The 13552-nt window shown below is 41.6% G+C and overlaps 1 protein-coding gene across 1 annotated transcript in view; it reads right to left on the bottom strand.

Moving 5' to 3' along the window:
* The window catches only part of sv2ca (synaptic vesicle glycoprotein 2Ca), a 60118-nt gene that overhangs the window by 22495 nt on the left and 24071 nt on the right, over nt 1-13552 (bottom strand). The window lies entirely within an intron of this gene.

Here is a 13552-nt window from a genome sequence, read left to right as displayed (position 1 = left end):
CATTATCAAACATTTTGAAAAACCGCCAGGTTGCCACTAAGTAGCAAGTGGCTCCAGAGCAAGTTTAGCAGGTCGAGAAGTTCAACTTTGTTGGTGATACACAGCATCTTCTTCTGCCTTTTTGTACTTAAGTTGGTCTTGGGTGTTTTGTTCAAAATCAACGGAAGAGTACTACTATGAAAATATCCCCAAAATACTGCAGAAATACCACAGAAGTCTTAAATATGTGGTGGAAATACTACAAGAATTCTAATTTTGAAATACTACAAAAATACCACTACAGTATTACTATAATACAAAAATACTAATACAGAAATATTACAACAGAAGTACTACTAAATACATATTATGACAGAAAGAATGCAAAAATATCGTAAAATAACAAAATACTGCAGATTCAGACTGAACTGGCTCCAAATATTTTGTAGTGGTGCAAAAAAATCATCAATCAGACCATTTGCTCGTTGACCATTTTAATTGCACTCTGAAAAGTCCGCTTGGCTCTTTTGCAACTCGTTTTTTTTTTTTTTTAAGAATACCAGTATAATTTGAATTATCCATTCATCCATTAGCTGCATTGCTCATCCTCATTAGGGTCGTGGGGTGCTGGAGCCCATCCTAGCTATCTTCGAGCAGTGGGCAGGGGACACCCTAAACTGGTTGGCAGCCAGTCGCAGGGCACACAGAGACAGACAACTCACTCGCTCATTCACACTTAGGGACAATTTGGACTGGCCAAGTAACCTGAAATGCAATTTTTGGAATGTGGGAGGAAACCGGAGTGCCCGGAGGAAACCCATGCAGGCACGGGGGGAACATGGAAACTCAGCAAAACTTTATTTCAAACATGAGAAAGCAAAATAAAACAAAACAAGTCAAAAAACAATGTTTATTAACATGTCCAAAAAGGAATAGAAATAAGTATAAGCTAAGAAAACCTGAATTGGAAGTTGGTATCTGTTCCAGTTTATCAAAGGCTTATTGGCATAGAGAGACTGAGAACCAAATACAACGTGAAAGCCTCTGCAATCCTTCTTACGTTTTAAAAGCAGTCGACAAATGAGTAAAACCCCACACAGGACAGCCAATTATGCAACAAATTTATCGATGTTCTGTCGAGCTTCCTGCACGCTATCTCGGCGTATGATGTCAGCAATGATGGCCCCAATAAAGAGCAGGGCAGTACACTCTAGTGTCACATGCACTGTAACTCAAAATAGGTCTGTTTCTAAATGCTAAACAGCCAAAAGAAAGGTTATGAGTCATTTTAGGCAACATTATACTAGTTTCTGGGGCAATAATGTATTTGTTGTTGGTCTTGCACTTTTTTGTCACCATCTTCTAAAAGATTGGGTGCAACATTGAGGTGCCCTTAAAAAGTTGAAAGTAAAATATCTTCCCTATTAAGAATGTGTTAACCATGCCCAACTGAGTTCAAAGAGCCTTCATATTTTTGTCCCACAATGTCTATCTACTTTAATCTTACTTTTAACAATGCTGTTTTGGGAATGCAACACATTAAGAAGAAACAAAGGAGGTAGGGGGAGGGGGCAGTAGAGTGATTTTATGCTCGTCCTGTCACGGTCGCCTTGGTGACCAGTCTGCCCCGCCCTCTGGGCAACAGCTGAAAGCAGTTCCACTAATGGTGGGTCTGATTTAAGGCTGCATGGTGGGCTCTGCGGTGGCGGGTTCATCATTACTACTCATTATTCACAATCCCGGTCTGTTATGCCTTGTCCTGTTTTAGTCTGTTATGCCTTGTCCTGTTGAGTTCGTGCCGGAGGAACTCTGTATTGTTCTGTTTTGCCTCGGAGTATTGGGCGACTTTTATTTTATTAAGTAAAACCTATGGATCGTCAACGCATTTGAGTTCTCCCTTCATGCCTCCTGCCTCCGTTCTGGTCCGGTCACCTTCCACGCCACCTCGCCCTCGTGACAGAATGAACCCGCCAACAAATAGAACTCAGCGAACGATCCCAGCGCGACTTGGGGAGCTGGAGAGCGCAGTTCGGCAGGCGCCTACTGAGTTGGCCTTCCCTGCCCGTTCGAACCACGGCCCCGCCCGTCGTGGCCCTTGCTGTGGCTCGAATGGGGTCCCAGGAAGAATTGACGCCTGCCTGCCCGACTCCCGTGCCGATTGCCTGCTATTCCCTCTCCCCTGCGTGCAAGTCCGACTCCGACTCCCAAGCCTGCCTGTTCGACTCCCAAGCCTGCCTGTTCGACTCCCAAGCCTGCCTGGTCGACTCCCAAGCCTGCCTGTTCGACTCCCATGCCTGCCTTGAGTCTCCCTGTACTGATTTTGTTCAGTCTTTCCTGTCCTGTCTTGTCTGTTCTGAATCTGTTCCCCCCTGAGTCTGACTCTTCTGAATCTGTTCCCCCCTGAGTCTGACTCTTCTGAATCTGTTCCCCCCTGAGTCTGACTCTTCTGAATCTGATCCCCCCTGAGTGCGACTCTTCTGAATCTGTTCCCCCCTGAGTCTGACTCTTCTGAATCTGATCCCTCCTGAGTCTGACTCTTCTGAATCTGATCCCCCCTGAGTCTGACTCTTCTGAATCTGATCCCCCCTGAGTCGGACTCTTCTGAACCTGAACCCCCTGAGTCCGACTCTTCTGAACCTGAACCCCCTGAGTCCGACTCTTCTGAACCTGAACCCCCTGAGTCCGACTCTTCTGAACCTGAACCCCGAGTCCGACTCTTCTGCACCTGAACCCCCTGAGTCCGACTCTTCTGCACCTGAACCCCCTGAGTGCGACTCTTCTGCACCTGAACCCCCTGAGTGCGACTCTTCTGCACCTGAACCCCCTGAGTGCGACTCTTCTGCACCTGAACCCCCTGAGTGCGACTCTTCTGCACCTGAACCCCCTGAGTGCGACTCTTCTGCATCTGAACCCCCTGAGTGCGACTCTTCTGCATCTGAACCCCCTGAGTGCGACTCTTCTGTAGAGGCCTGACCTGAGCGCGACTCTTCTGTAGAGGCCTGTCCTGTTTACCTGTTCTGATTTTGCCTGTCCTGTTTACCTGTTCTGATTCTGCTCTGATTTTGCCTGTCTGTTATCCCCTGTCCAGCTTGCCCGCCGGACCCCCCCCTGCCGAGCGCCGATTCCGATCCGCCCGACGCAGATGGCGCCTGTCTCTCCCCGTTCCTGCGTGTTCGGAGGAGGGAGCGGGGTTGCCCCAATCGTGAGCGTCGAACCATTCCGGGGCGCGAGGTTGTAATTTTTTCTTTTTTGGGACCTCGGGAGCTGTCCCTTAAGAGGGGGGCTCTGTCACGGTCGCCTTGGTGACCAGTCTGCCCCGCCCTCTGGGCAACAGCTGAAAGCAGTTCCACTAATGGTGGGTCTGATTTAAGGCTGCATGGTGGGCTCTGCGGTGGCGGGTTCATCATTACTACTCATTATTCACAATCCCGGTCTGTTATGCCTTGTCCTGTTTTAGTCTGTTATGCCTTGTCCTGTTGAGTTCGTGCCGGAGGAACTCTGTATTGTTCTGTTTTGCCTCGGAGTATTGGGCGACTTTTATTTTATTAAGTAAAACCTATGGATCGTCAACGCATTTGAGTTCTCCCTTCATGCCTCCTGCCTCCGTTCTGGTCCGGTCACCTTCCACGCCACCTCGCCCTCGTGACACGTCCCTGTTTGTTTTTTGTTAGTGTAGCATGAAAATAGAAAAATTAAGAAAAGGCCTGTTGTAAATACAGTCCAAACACAAACCTAAATCCCCAAGATACAAAAGTACTTGAGGTATGAGCTAACTGAGGCTGCAATCAAAACTTTAAGCACTTTTAAAGATGACGTTTAACAAAAAGTGGGACAACTACAGTCCATATATGGCCCGCCAAGCTTTTTAATCCGTCCCACCGAACGAAGGTTGTAAAATTGTAATGATAATATAATCATAATATAATGATGATATAATGCCGTAAAAAAAGTACTACGATTTTTTTGGTGGCTGTATTGTCCTAGTGTCCCTTTGACACCCTCTATAAAAACGACATCTTTATGAATGTGTACTCCGCTTAAGGCTACCCTTCAAATAGCTGTCTAGGTTTTTCTGTACTGGCTATTTTTTAAAATTGTGTATTCATTTTATTGATCAAAATATTTATCAATTTTTCTGAAAAAAACAACTAAGTTACCTATTTTGCCTTTTGAGTTTTTCACTGTACATTATAATGTCACGGTCGCCGTGGCGACCAGTCTGCCGCGCCCCCGAACTCAAGCTGTTGCAGATCAGCTGATTGCTGGTCTGCTACTTAAGGCTGGGTTGTGGGTTTGGCGGGCGCTGGCTCATTACACATTCCCCGGTCTGTTATGCCTTGTCCTGTTTTAGTTTTAAACATTGTCCGTTCTGTTATGCCTTGTCCTGTTTAGTTGAGTTGGAAGAAACAACTGTTTGTTTTGTCATGTCCCAGAGTTTTGGACAACTTTTATTTTGGTGAATAAAAGTTTTGGATCGTTACGCAATTGAGTTCTCCCTTCCTGCCTCCGTTCTGGTCCGGTCACCCCGCCTTCCACTCCACCTTGTGACATATAAAGTGTTGTGGTTTAAAACGGGCATATAATATATTACTTTTCTTTCCTTCTGAGTGTTTCAAAATTAAATGCATTAAATTAATCAGTTTATAAACAAATATGGAAAAGTTTGTAGCGTTTGCATGTTTTCACCATCCCTGTGTGGGTTTCCTCTTGGCACTCTGGTTTCCTACCTTATTCTAGGTGTGATTGAGCAAGTGATTGATCTGTCTGTGTGCCCTACAACTGGCTGGCAAACAATTCATGGTGTTGTTATGTTTTTATTTCCCTTTGCTGGCGACAGAAAAAATTGAAAGGTTTAATTTATTTACAATAAATTCCCCTAAATAATATGCAATAATTAAAGACATGTAACTGAGACGTTAATATGCAACAAAAGCAAAGGACTAATGTCATCACCATAAAATTTATTTTTCAACAAAATATGAAAGTTACAAGAGATATAGAATGCGGATTGTACGGTGTGATACTCAAAATCTCATTAAAAAATGTTTTTTTCGCAGTTATTTAAAATCTAGTAGCAGTATTGTCACACGCCGCTGTCCAGCTCAACTCTGAAGACCCAAAAACAACAGCGACCAGATGTTGAAGGTGCTGTATCTGAGCCAGACCAGGAGGCTTCTCCTGCTACTGGTAACTACCAAAACCAGTACTATCTGTTTTTTCTTTTTTGAGGAACAAACCCTTTCCCCCTAAAAAACATCAGAGAGGGATGGGCACCGCCATGCTGTACTTGCCCAAGACCACCACAGGAAGTGGTGCCCCTAAGACATTGCTGATTAAGGGATCCGTAGGCCTTGAGGCGTGGTAGGCAGATTAAAAAATATATTAATAATCTATTTAATCTATTACGTTTTGAATCCGAATGTGGCTTGCGATTTAAAAAGTTTGCCAACCCCTTGTCAGGACCAGAAAGGAGACAGGACCCACTCGCGTAACGTTTCTCACAGTTTTATTGGGAAGAAAGGAAAGGATTGCATACACAATCCGGAGATCGCTGGTCGCGGGGGGCAGGTTGCTCAGACGCAGAAGTGGGGCTTCCTTGGCGAGCGATGGCGGTGTCGGGAACGGAAAAACGGGATAGAAGAGCCAAATCGGGATCGGAAACAAGTCGAAGGCCAGGAGAGAAGTGTAGACGTGGTCGAGATTAAAAACGGATCGTTATTCGGGGCAGGAGAACAGACGTTGTCGAGATCAAAACAGAACGTAACGGGAGACTAACAGGAGCAAAAAAACAGGTAATGCCGTGTAAAAACAGAGATTCGCAGATGGACCGACAAAAGGGGACTGACAGGACAGAGTTTAAATACTGGCAGGGAGCCAATCTGTCAACAAGCTGCAGATGGCGCCACACGTGACGGGTAAATTGGGCACCATGGCAACCATGACACCCCTGCCCTAAACATATTACAGATATACAGTAGTGAGCTGTTCAATAACATGATATGGGAAACACCAACAGCTCTCAGCCACTGTAAACTATAACCACAATGTTTAATGCTGTGGCCGTGTCAATGACCACGAAGAAAGGAAATCAGTACTTCAATATAATAACATTATTGCCACAATATTCTGAATAATTGCAAAAATTCGGTTGTTTCATTGTAGCTCTGAAACTCAACCCTACTTTTTTTATAAAAAAAAAACACAGGAAACTAATATTGTGGCAACTGTGTGTACACACACACTGAGGGAGCTTAAAAGCAGCCTAGCATCCCATTGACATTCACTCTATAGTCAGCTAATCAATAAAGAACATATTTGAAATGATGGAGCCAGACATCCAGGGATTTTAATTAATGAAACTTCAGCACTTTCTACCGTTACACTGCAGTTGCACCACCATCGATTTAGATGAAAAAATGTGTCTGCGGACAAAGAATAGGAGCAAAATCGATACACGTCAGTTCAGTTGAGCGTAGCCTAAGACAAATTGCAGCAGACTGTGAAACTGTAGAGAATAAGAGAAGCTGCACTTCTGATCTATTACACAGAAAGCTGAGTGAATGGAAGCCAACTTGTAAAGGGGCAGCATTGACGTAATTAAAATAAGGCTGATTTTTTTCTTACGTGACCCACGGGCAAGGGGTGCAACATCACAAAATGACAGTTTGTCACAAGACTTGGCAGACTGGGCCAAAAGGTTTTAACCAGTGATACTGTGTTGGCAGATGAAAACACATCAATCATGTTATGAGACCAAGTTTAGGACAAATACGAGAAACCTTGTGAATAATGCTTTGTTAAACTTGTAAAACAAACATATTTTTTTACCTGTAATTTTTCGTGTGTTTTAATAGAAATATTACACTCTGATAGTGTTAAATGGAGAGGAAACACTTTAATAAAGAATAATAATTTCTCTTTAAACCTAATAGTCTAAACCCGAGGTGTCAAACTCATTTGAGCTCAGGGACCTCATGGTAAAAAAAAACACTTTCATATAGGCTGGACTTGTAAATTAATGGCATAAAAAGTGCCTTAGCTGTAGGGCTGGAGATCTTTTGGAGGCTCACAATTATTGTGAGGGGCGTAATACTAAATTCTAAAACAATTATTGAGGGAGGGTTTTCTTCAATATTTTTCCTGCTTTAAAACCTAATGTTTTGTAGTTTTTATTGACTAAAAACAAAACAAATAGCAATTGTATTCAATTATTTACCCTACAGTTTAATTAACTCAAGGAAACTCATGCAAACTGGAAAGTAACAAACAAGAAAACAAACACTATTTTAAGTGCAAATGAAAGGAGCTAAAGCTTCTTTAAACTTCCGAAAAGACACCCAGGTGCAATTTTTTATTTTTTATTTTTTGATCCAATTACTAACTGATTATATCCAATCATTGGGGATAAAACTAATTTTTAGTAACAAATATTACAGTTTTAGAGAGACATCCACACATGACTGGAATTAATTTGCTTAAACTGAGTGCTTTTATGGCTTCTATTTTAAAGTTTGGGTGCGGGAGTTATTTCATTCTCATGCTTGCGGTTTTATGTTAGTGTATTGTGAAAATGGTTAAAGTACAATACAGCTACAGCAAGTTGTTTGCTCTGAGAGCGGTGCCTGGCTTTGGCAACATCAACACAATATTTAAAACTGCGGTTCATTGTTTGACGCAATACGGCTCATTATTCTCATTTGATATTCTCAGCATTGTCTCACAGGGCCAGATCAAATCTGTTGATTGGCCTGATCTTTCCGGTGGGCCGTAGTTTCAACACCAATGGTCTAAACACTGCGTACTCGTTAATATGGGAGTTTTCTAAAAAAAAGAATTAAGCAGCAAAATCCACCTGCTTTTGTCCATCTCTGGGGATGACATTTTACCACTTAATGCTGACTGAAAATGACATCATTTTTTGGGGTCATGACCAATCTCGGCTTGGCTGTTTTTTCAGGCTAAGCCGTGAATAGTCATGACCTGAGCCCTGACAACATCCGATGTCATTGTCATTATCAAAATATAAATAAAAACTCAATCTTCTGACCAAAGTGCTCAGCCATATTTGACGTATTATAAAAAATAAAGTAACAATATTTTTTTCACTTTTTTTTTCCTGCTTCTTCTGTCGATCTGTTTGGCTCACTTTTACTTTAAATGCAAGCCTTAATATGGTCTGTTTTTATTTTTCTGTTGTAAACATAAACAATGAATGTTAGCAAATCCACCAAATGAGGCCATTAAAGCACAACATGTAAAATTAATTCTTAGTCAGATGCAACAACAAGTAAAAAAAGAAAGTGAGGATTTTGAATCTACTAATGAGAAGCCAAACTATTTATGTTTACCAAGGGGAATAATGAGTCCTAAAATTCGGTGTCCTACTTCGACCTGAGAACCTCCCCAAGCTCTAGGACTGTGGTGAAAAAGCCTAGCTGTATTCAAGACCTCTTTTCTGATTTCATGCTTTGATGCTCGAGCGCCATGCAAAACAGCCTCCTTGCTTTATTCTGACTCCGAAGGCACCATCTAATGCAAGGAGAGATCCTGCCTTCCTTTCTCCCTGAAATCGTTGCCTTTCAGAATTCTCTCCTGCCTCAAGAATACGGAGCTTGGCTACGTCACACGTGTTTTCAAACACAGAAAGGATTCTACTGGGAATCATTAAATATGGTTAATTAGCATCTCACCTGCTGTTCAAGACCCTGCGGCCCCGCTAACCCGCCACCCCAATTCTTATGCGTCCCCGCATGTAAAGTATTGCCTCCCAAGAACATTTTTTTGTGTTGCCATATCTCAGGCTGCAAACGTAAAGCTAAAAAACCTGATGATATTTCCTAAGAATGAACAACACGTGGGACACAATCATTTAGTGGAACCAAATTTTTCAGCATTTTATATTCTAATAATCACAAAAAAAACTGAAAGTATGTGAAAATATTGCCCCTCTGTTCTCTCAGCTGAGCCAACTGACTCCAGAAGTTCCCTGATGATTTCTGAACGCTCCAGCGTCGACCTAAATGACTAAAAATGAAAAACAGAGGGTACCTGTGTGTCATTAATTCCCAGTTTTAAGGCTTAAAGATCAGTGAAAGGAGACACTAGCATTATGAAGACCAAAGAACTCACCAGAGATGTCTGGGATGAAGTTGCAGAAAAGTTTGAAGTGTTAAGGGGATTTACACAACTCCTGGAGCACTGTACGAGCAATAATATCAAAATGGAGAGAGCATAACACCACTGCAAACTCACCACGACCGGGCCATCCCTATAAACCTTCAGCCCAAACAAGGAGAAAACTAATCAGAGAGGCAACTACGAGGCACATGATCACTTTGGATTGGAACTTGAGCTGTTTTGTTAGGAAAAAGCGGCAAATACTTCTGTGTCAAGACATACAAAACGTATGGTTGGTTGGTTGGTTGGATCCCTTAACCACCAGGGTTAAAAGGGCACCATTTCCTAGGGTGTGTTTTGGGCAAGTACAACCTGGTGGCGCGCATACCTCTCCAGGCAAATATATGTTTCCACCCGGTCTCGACTCATACTCATACTTGTGTCTGTGAGGACAGCAATAGGAGGTTGTACAAAGTATTAACTCAGAGGGGGGCAATATTTTTGCATGGCTAAAACATTTTTATTTTTTGGCACAATACTGAATTTTTAATAAATTTGGATTTTTGTCAGGATTGTGTCACACATGTTAATTCATGGAAAATATTTTGATTTTTTTTTTTATCTACAAGTTTGATGCCTGAAATATTGCAATATGTCAAAATGATCTTTGGAGGCCAGTACTTTTGCACGTCCCCAACCTTGCGTGGTGCTGCACTGCACAAACTGCTGGTAATCTCTGCAGTGATGCTGTCATCTTACCGCAGTTTAGCTATGCTCAGCTGCTCTCGGATCCCGGAGCCCCGAGCAGAGGGGCTGGAAACAAGGAGCAGAAAATTGAGAGTGTAAGGAAACTGCAGATGGAGATGGAGGTGGAGGTTGATCATACAATATAAAGAAGGGTGTTAAAGGCAATAAATGGTTACAAAAATAAGATGAGGACAATATCCTGGAAGCTGGAAAGAATAGATGAGGGGGCTTTCAAGTGACAATCAAGCTAAGGAAGAAATAAGGGGGTACATCAAAACACCAAAGATATAGAGCATGATACGTAATGATACGTTAGGGTAGTGCAATTGTTTTGTCTTTTGTCCATTAGATGATGGCAAAGCCTCTCGCTGGCATGCTAAGAAGCATCGTGTGTGCCAGCCTCACGCTTGAATCCTCCCACTCTCCTCTTCGTGTAACTCTTTCCAACTTGGTATTCGGTCATTTATTTTGCTGCCGTAGAACTGTCCTTCCTGTTTACAGCATACTGCATTTTACATTTCTCTCCTTGCACTTTATTTTAAAGTGTGTACTCCCTTCACGACACAGTACTTGCATGTGTTCAGAGACACGTAAATGGTTGATTTGTTGGTTGGATCGCTTAACCACTAGGGTCATAGGAGCACCATTTCCTGTGGTGTATCTTGGGCAAGCACAGCCTAATAGCGCTCATCACTCTCCAAGCTAACATATGTTTCCATCCGGTCTTGAACCGGGGACCTTTCGCATGTTAGGCGCATGTGCACTACGGAAACACACTCAAAAAATACAAACACGTAAATATTCCTTCTCTTCTGTTACATTATATATACATATATTATACATATATGTGTTTTCCACATATTTTAAATAACAGTTTCAACCCAGTTTTTGATATCTATAAAAGAATATTTGTACTGGTTTTACTTTAAAATCTGCGATCCTTTAGTTTGTATGGTTATTTATTATGTAATACTGCTTAATTGTTTACAGTGACAGCAACAGTCTAGAGGAGGGGTCGCAAACTCATTTCAATTTGGTGAATTTCAGATGAATTGCTTATTAATTGTCGATTCCTTGCTGAATAATTCCACCTGAATTCAAAAGTCTGAAGTTTTCTGTTTTTACACCAACGCATACTAAACATAATTATAATCACTGTTAAATCTAAAGTATTAAAATGTCTTTAAAGTTAAATGTCTGTTTTTCTAGAATACTTAGGATGTGTACTGATTTGTTCAACTCCTTGGCGGATCGTGCAGTTTACACCTATGCATTCACTCTAGTCTTAATATTACATTTAAAAAGGTGAGTTTTTCCTTGCCCTCATGTAGGTTTTAGATCAGGAGATGGTGTAATAGTAATCTGTAGTTTGTTCATCCCATTGAGTCATCTTGTGATTAAGGGCTATACAAATAAACATGACGTGACATGAACCACTGATGTGTCGTTCACAAACGAACCAGCTCAATTAGCGCGCTCTTTCGTAAATAACACATTTTTTCTGCGTTGACTTTAAATTTGTTAAGTATATAAATGTTAAAATGGTTTTGTATTGTATTTTTTGTACATCTGTGAATATTTTGATTTATGTTTCTGTATTTGTCATTAGTTTTTTCTTGTATTGCATAGTTTATTTGTCGTTACGCTAAATAGTCAATATATCAAATTAACATTTTCTTGTGAGTTTTTCAGCCATTCTGAATTGCTTGAATTTGACATTAAAGTTACGTAGTATAAAAAAGTTAAAAAGACACAGCGACATCTTGTGGTGGAAAAATAAATGTGACTACAATTTAGTAGAATAATTGTTTTTTTTTTTTCCAAATTACTTATTTATCACTTTATTAATGGTAATACACTGATTAAGGGGACCCCCAAAACCTTTTTTTTTTTTTCTCTTTTTTAACTTTTTTCCTTTTTTTTTGTTTTGATGGTTTTCTTCTTTTGTTTATTTTTTTTGCTTCAGTTCCCCCTTTGTTCTACATATGACTAGTCAGCCCTCGATGGCTATAAAAACTTCAGAGCAGCTACAGCTGTAAAACATAAAAAGCATTAATATTAACAACGGGCAGTTGGCGCAATTGTGTTTGTAAATTGCCATCCCCCTATGTTTGTGAAAGCAGGAACGTTTTTCTACGCCTTCCAGAATCAAAATTTTAACCAATTCGAAATTTGATTGGCTGAACCCACAGCGATATCACAGCGATATCACAGCACTATCACAGCAATATCACAGCAATATCACAGCAAAGTTGCGCTGCTGGGCTGCCTTCACAAAGAATATTGAAAGCCTGTGGGCAGATTCCTGAGCCTAGCAACAAGTAATCCTTAAATGCGATTGGTTAAATGCTTAGATAAGAAACTACATGATTGGAAGAAGCATGTGCAGGTGGGAATCGATTGAAGGAAGCTGAAAGAATTGATTGTCTTCTATGATCACTATCATTTGTGGCTTTATTTAGGCAAAGCACTAAGAAACAACATCAGTCATTAATTAACAAGTATTGATGGGGAAAATATGATTAACATCACATGATTCGTATACTGCGATTGGCTGGCCACCAGTTGAGGGTGTCCCCTGCCAGCTGCCCGAAGATAGCTGGGATGGGCTCCAGGACCCCCGCGACCCTACTGAGGATAAGCGGTGCAGATAATGGATGGATGGATGCAAGGATAGCCTCACTCAAGGAAGCTGAATTAATTGTCTGACATCTTGCTGCCACAGGTACTCAAATACCTCGGAAGCTCTAGGCATAAAAATGTGGTTACTTGGAGCCTCCGTAGGTCATATTATTCCCTGCGCTTTTTAGCATTCTTTTTTAGTTGCACTACACCATAGAGCTACATCTAGTGGTTAAATTATACATACTGTCGCTTCAAATACATTTTTCGCACTGCCCGAAAATAGCTTGGATGGGCTCCAGCACCCCCGCGACCCTGCTGAAGATAAGCGATGCAGATGATAGATGGCTGGATGGATGATTCGGATATTTTTTTAGGCCAGCAGAGAAGTCTTTGCAGGCCCTAACTGCCCACCACTGTATTGATCAGATGTATTTTTTATATTATATAACTTATTGCGTTTATGTTTATGGGGCAGTTTATGGTTTGTGTTGCATCCAGTATCCTAGCAGGCATATGTTATTTCAGCCTTTTTTCTTGCTCACCTTTGATACGTTTTCTGCAGCCTGTAATTACATGTAATTGCACCTAAAACTCTTAACGGATGCAAACACAATCTTAGTAATCACAAATTCCCTGCCACCCGTGCTATTAACATGTACTCAAACACGTACACACCAATCACATTCAACAAGGAGAAACCTCCAGGCAATCAGCAGGGGGGAACAATGGGAGGAGAATGGGGGAGGACCACCAAGTAAAAGAGAAGCTTTGAGAAAGGAGAAAGGCGAGCGGGAGGGAGTCACGAACAAGGATAAGATGACTGTATCGAGCATGGAAGCTTACGAGACTGTGCTTGAATAGAGAGGAAGAAAAGTGCACGCTTGGACAATTACAAAGGGACACAAAAATCAAGTTGTAACATCCTTACCAAATGACAAGAAAGAAAGCCACAAAGTCAGGATATCATGGACAACTATTTCGATGTGATTGATGATTAGGATCTTAACACATTGTGTGAAATTGAACCGGACTGGCTTATTGACCCTTTGCACACATGTGACCTAACCACGCGACGACACCATGA

This window comes from Urocampus carinirostris, chromosome 5 (genome assembly GCF_059441175.1).
Source record: "Urocampus carinirostris isolate Australia breed hairy pipefish chromosome 5, RoL_Ucar_1.0, whole genome shotgun sequence".
NCBI lineage: Eukaryota > Metazoa > Chordata > Actinopteri > Syngnathiformes > Syngnathidae > Urocampus > Urocampus carinirostris.
Note: the sequence above shows the minus strand (reverse complement) of the source record. Positions and strands in the feature narration are given on the sequence as shown.